Consider the following 6,481-nt stretch of genomic DNA (forward strand, 5'->3'; position numbering starts at 1 on the left):
TGCATGAAGAGTGCGTCGTATATGCGCACGTGTTCTTCGTTTGTTAACACATTCTTGAACGACATCAATCTTTGTACCGTTGGGAATAGATACGTCGGCGCTAGTGAGCGCGCACCTTGCGAATATAACACTTCGACGCTCTTGGAGAGTGCGGTGTACACGGCGGGCGTGACTACTTCGCGACCCATCCTATAACTATTATACGCGTATATGTCAAAGTCTATAGAAAGACAGTGTCCATTGTTTTGATTCGGAATCAAAACGATTTGCAACGTGCGGGCCTTATCGTAAACATCGTCCTTTGGTGTTTTTTGAAAAAGATCTTTATGTGTAACATCCGGAGTAATTTGAACTTCATCCGTGCCAGCCTTGTACGTTTCTCTACATTTCAAAGCGGAGATTTCCGCACCAGCTTGGTCATTAACGCGTATCCAAGGATTGTATTTCCAAACGACGTCGAAGCCGGCGGGCACTAGCGCGGCGTTCCCATAGTTAGCAGCCAACTGACCGTGAGTCGTGTTCTTTAAACACTTGACTAGAGTATTAATGTTTAGAGCGGTAAAAAATCCCGTGGTAGTTTGCAATATCTCACCCCACGCCGACTCCTTCAACTGTTCGTACAATTGACTCACTCCAAAGGTCCCGCCACCACGCTAGTACGCGATAAACAGATCTATAGGAATTCTGATATTCGTATTCTGATTGGGTTGATACATATTTTTATTAGTCAACGAAGACGTCACCAGTCCAACATGTCCCGCAGCTCCCGCATGCAGAGGGCCATCGAACACGGTTTTCCGCGACACTCGTTGCACTCCGCGTGAGACACTTTGCCGTAGCGCCGATCAAATAATCGCGCGCACTCTTTCCGCACGAAAAAATATTTACAGTCCTGGTTCGTGCACGAGATTTCCCCCGCCGACTTTTTGCCCGTGCACCGCTTACATATATCTAAAAAGTTCAAGACCTTCTCGGCATGTGCACCGATCCCGTCGTGGACGGACTCGTCGCAGTCGCCGTCATTAGCGCCGCAGTCGCATCCTTGGTCAACGGAAGACGAGCTCTTTCTCTTTCTGCATTTCGTACAGCGAGGCTGGCGGACTACAAACCTGGCCAACGGCGCACTCGTTTCGAGCGCAGGACGATTACGAATGCCGTCGCTTGCGCCAAAGACGATCCGCGCTGCCTCCGCTTCGTGGCACGCGAGGACGACGCTAAATATCCGGAGTAGCGGCGGCTTCAGCATCTTGACGTAGTGCTCGTAGTCAATGTCCTCGTCGACCGAGTTCAAGAGATGGGCCGGGTCTTCGGCGCGATACGCCGCCTTTACCAGCTTGCCGGTAAGGTAATCTGTCCCCCGTAGCCTCTCCACCTCGTAGGGTTTGAACGCCTTCATCACAAACTGAACGCGCTCTCCTCCCCGCGGTTCCGAACCTGGATTGCGACTCGCCATCTTCCTGGCCACCTCGACGTGAGGCATCGTAGATTTGTATTCCTTTTTACTCAAGGCTCTGGTCATCAACAACTTGTCTATGGTCACCTTCTGGTTTTTCAGGTCGCACAGGGCTTTGCTCGCGTATGCCACGGCACCCTTCACGTCGTTCTTCTCCACCAGGATCGAAATGGTCTCGGAGACGACTTCCGACACGTAGGGACAGGTATCTCTCCGCACGTTCTCCAGGCCCTTACAGTCGACCTTGGGAGGAGTGTTGGCGTCGACAAACATCCTACCGGCGTAGCGCTTTTTCGTAAATAGAATGTATGGGCAATAAATATTTTCAAACTCCAACTCTATCGGACGCCGGTAATGTCCGTTGATCCACTCTCAAGTTTTCTCGCCCCACACGAGAGCAGTCTCGATGCTGGTTCCGTCTGGCGTCTTGATCATCACGGAATCGGTGTCGCCGTATATTACGGAAAGGTTGCGCGGCGGAGGGACCTCGACGTACTCCTCGGCAAACTCGCCGTCGTCGACGCGCTCCTGATACTCGCCGACGTACGCCTTGGTCCTCCCGATGAGTCTCCTGCCAAAGGCCGTGACGCTGCGCGACACTTGCACGCAAGATAGCACTCCCTTCTCGAGCGCACCGGTGAAGCCGTACATCGAGTTGGCGGTGCACTTTATGGCCAGTTGCTGGTTGTTGAGCAGCATCTTGACGAAAGGGTCAGTCTCCTTCTTCATCTCCGCGCGGACCTCGCGTCTAGCGTTTAGGAGTCGAACAATCACCTTCGGGATGACGCCCAGTCTCACGCTCGGGTCGACGAAGCGATCGCCGGACGGGGTTAGGATCTCGCCGTTGGCAAACTCCACCTCCTCTTTGTGCGAGGCGGATGCTCGCGCGATAGCGGCGGGTACGGACGTCTTGCGAGATTTGGATACAAACTTATCCAAAGTGGTCTGCCCCCTCTGCAATCGCTTGACATTATGCTTCTTCTTGAGCTCAGGCTTGATGCCACGAGAGAAAACCGCCCCTATCGTGGCCTGCCTCCGAGGCTCTTCGTCCGACACTTTGTCACACACCAGCCTCGCGTTACGGTGATAGACCATCTCGCCGACGTTTTCTCCGACGTTGGTCTTGAGCGTCGTGAAGCAGAGATTGTACGCAATGATTATCGAGGGGTAAAGAGACGCAAAGTCCAAGGTCAGCACCGGGCTCTGGTAAAAGCCCCTGTACGGCTCCACGACGGTGGCCCCCTGGAAACTGTCCATACCGACGGGCGGCACAAAGGAGGGAAAGATCATGTTGCGCGCCTTCGCCTCGTGCAAAATCAGAGAAAAGGCCCTGATCTGCTGCCCCTTTCCGTGCACGTAGCGCATCGGTATCATGTTGACCTTGGCAAACTGCAGCGTCGAGGCGAGCGTCGTGAGCTTGGCCATCAGTTTGAGGGGCAGCATGCAGTCCTGGACGCAGTAACTCGCAATTTCTTTCCTATCGTCGGGTCCGCCGTGAAAGAGCCGAAACATGTCCTTGTACTTTGCGTTTTCCTTGGTCTCACCGCCGAGAAAGTGCGAAGAGACTGCGTCCAGCGTCTCCCGCCGCAAGCGAAACTGCCCCTCCTGAATAATCTTGTACATGTCGATGACGACCCGCGACGGCGTGGTCAAGACTATCTCCGTGTTCCACGACTTGGCCTGGTTGTCGCGCACGCACTTGCGCCATTCCGGACTGGCCAGGTTGTCCGGCGTCGGCGGCTTGAAATACTCGATGCGACCACTGGCGTACTTGTGGTAGTGGGTCCACCGACACCACTTGCGTCTGCTCATAGTCTGGGTCACCTTGAGCATGTCCATTCGCTGCAACACGTAGGGAAAGTCAAAGTTGATTATGTTGTAGCCGGTGACAATGTCCGGGTCCATCTCGACAAAGTGCGAGTTGAATGTCCTCAGCAGCTCCTTCTCGTCGATGCAGCTCACGACTCTGACGCCGGGGATGGGCGAGCAGTAGCCCACCGTAAACACGGTCTTTTGTATGCAGTCGGCTTTCGAATAGTCGGTCAATTTTGTGCGGAGCATGTCGTGTACGGTGACGCAGGCAATCTGAATTATGGAATCCCCCAGCTTGGCGATGGGAAAGTTCACTTCGTCGTCGCTTATGCACTCTATGTCAAAGCACATTGTGACCACGGGCGGTATGTCGAGTGGTTTGCGGTAACTAAACTTTTCCCTACACTCAAACTTTCTCGAGATGGCGATCCCAGTCGCCGTCCGTCCACACCGCCACAGCCAATCGTCGAAGGTGCAGCGTGCCTCGTTCGTGGCCCTGTCCACTATCGTCACGGCCTTCGTCGGTCCCTTCTCGAACCGCACGTAGTCGTCATCCCACTTTAGCTTAAAGTCGGTGTTCACCTTTTCGTGACAGACGCGGAGATAGTAACGCGAAGGCCCCGCCAAAGACCGGGTAACGTTGACGTGCTGCTTCTTCAGCTCAGCGGCAAACTCTTCCAGATTGCAGGTGTCCGAGTGCAGAAGTCGGCAGTGCGTTCGGCAATCCACGAGGCGGTTACCAAAGTCCCAGTGCGACGCACGTGTCTTGTCGGCCGCGTCGAAATCAAACTCAAACTCTTCGACGACCGGCTTCAGATCCCTACAGTCCACGACATCAAACTCCTCGATTCTTCGCGAAAAACAGGTGCCGTTCCGCTGCAGGCTTCGTATCTTGTCGTCCGCTACGTAGAGCCAGGGCGTAACCTCGAGGTCCACCATAAACTGGATGATGGAATCCACTTGGCCGCCAAAGGTGGATCCGGCCGGCATGCCGTGGAGAAACGCCCGCATGAGTTTGGGGTCCGAGATGTACACCTTGAGGTAGACGTCTTCAGCCTCGCGGAATCCATAGCCGTTGAGCTTCTCGACCACCTCGCACCGCACGTTGGAAGCCGACGACATTTCGAGCTTCTGTCGCTGCAGTCGCCCATCCACGACATCACGCCTGACATAGTCGGCGTCCGACTCGTTGTCGTCCTCGTTTCCGCCCCATCGTTCGTACTTATAAATGGCGCATTCCTTGACGGAAACGTAAAGGTAGCTGGACCATAGCACGTACACCACGCACGACACGTACAGACCGTCGCGACCCTTTCTTTTGCAATAAATCGCCATTTTCGAGTTGCCGCTAAACTTGTCGTACACGTACTCGTAGTCCACGGCGTAGAGATACATCTTTATGCGGCATACGCCGGAGCGCGACTCCCCTCAATATATTTATGGCGCGTGAGGCGGAGCTTCCGATAACGACCGAGGTCATAAAAAAGGTTATAAATAAAATATGGATCCGCTGCTAGAGAAAGACCCGGTCCACATCAGACTGGGTGAAAATGCCAACGAGTACGTCACAAACAAGTTTACGCACGTGGACGCCGTTAGCGGCGTGATCATGGAACACAAAAACACCGTCGTCAACCTCAGCACGTACGACTATCCGCGCGCGCGTAACACCGAGGTGCGAGGCGACGCCGATCGATTCGGAATTGCGCTGAGCGCGGACAAGGCCATGACGGGCGCGCAGTTTGTGCATTTGGCGGTGTCTCGCATGTTTTCCGAGATTCAGGAGAATTGCAGAGTGGACAGGGCCCTGGGTTACATGACCGAGGTGCTGGAAGAAGTCCTGCCGACGTCGTCGCCACCTAAGACGACCGATTTTAAGGTTCTGCTCCAGTACTTTATGGGGTGGTTGGATAAAGTGCGGCGCGTCCCCGACGTGTCCGTGGCCTACAAGACCGATTGCCCGATGGAGCTGGACGTTGTGGACGTGGCAACGGCGGCCAAGTCAAAGAAAAATGCCCTAAACACGAACGCCCTCAAAGAACCCAACACTTCGATGACGGTCACGCCCATTTACCCGACGTACGTCAAGCACCTGAGCGTCCAGAGTCTATTACTGATTGGCGAGATCCTGACTTACAACAAGCCACTCAATCTGGACCTGGCGTGTTGCATAGTTTCGAAAAAAATTGAATCTTCGCGCGAGTCCCAAATCAACATGCGACAGGCCATAGACAACATTAACGGACTGTTGCAAGCCTTTGACCTGTTCGATTCTAACGACTCGCAAACCTTTCTGAAGCGCATAAACATAACGGCGCGCAAGCGTAACGTCGTTTTTCAGGCCTCACTGGCGACCGACAAGCAGATTCTCGAGAAGAACACTTGCAACATGCTACGATTTTACCTAATTAAGATGCTCATGGGTGCCTCAGGCGATTCGCTGAAACCGCACGACCTGTACAAGCTGTACGTGACAGACAAGTGCAAGGTGGACACGCTCACTTCTGTGTTGACGACGCACGCGGCCACGTCCACCTTTTGCCTGTGCGCTTTAGAACGCCTCCTGATGTTGGTGCCAAGCGACGCAAGAACCGAGGCTGGCTACAAGGACAAACACATCATTTCGAGGGCCGAGGAGGCGGTGGCCACGGGTCGCTACCCGTTTGGCAGCAACTATTACCCGGTCGACGTGATATCTCTGGAGAAACGCTATCTCTGCCTAGCCTTTTTGGAAGCATACTACCTGGTAAAGTTTAGAGACTACGTGCAGTGTAGACGGTTAAAGGCCCTACAGACCAACCTGTACGTGCTACATTCGGTTTTCGAAAAGCGACCCGAGTATCTAGATTTTGTTCTGCACCACGGTCGAAACTAGGCGAAGCAAGATGAACGCTACGAAATTGTCACTTTCCTTTTCCGACTGGTCTTGGACTGCAACATGCAGATGGCCGGCGTGCTCGCCGACAACAAATCAAAGGACGGCCGCGTCCATTTTTGCTACGGCAAACTTCCCGGCGTGTCGAGCGAGTACCCCAAAATATTTGCCCCGATCTACGCGTTCGTCAAGTACGCCAACGCACTCAAGGACGTCGTCAACTTTAACGGGCCCAACGAAATCAGAGCGAGGGACTTTGCCGGTCATCTGCTATCGTACATGCAATTTGCGCCGGAAGACCTGCGACAAGAAATCCTCTTGCCGCACATGGAACTCGAATA

At 53.9% G+C, this 6,481-nt stretch overlaps 1 pseudogene; it reads right to left on the minus strand.

Annotated features, from left to right (window-relative positions):
• Positions 1 to 739: 739 nt before the first annotated feature.
• Positions 740 to 4,660, minus strand: LOC121834147 (annotated as a pseudogene).
• Between the last annotated feature and the right edge of the window lie 1,821 nt (positions 4,661 to 6,481).

This window comes from Ixodes scapularis, unplaced genomic scaffold, assembly GCF_016920785.2.
Source record: "Ixodes scapularis isolate PalLabHiFi unplaced genomic scaffold, ASM1692078v2 ptg000597l_1___fragment_1__unscaffolded, whole genome shotgun sequence".
Taxonomy (NCBI): Eukaryota; Metazoa; Arthropoda; class Arachnida; order Ixodida; family Ixodidae; genus Ixodes; species Ixodes scapularis.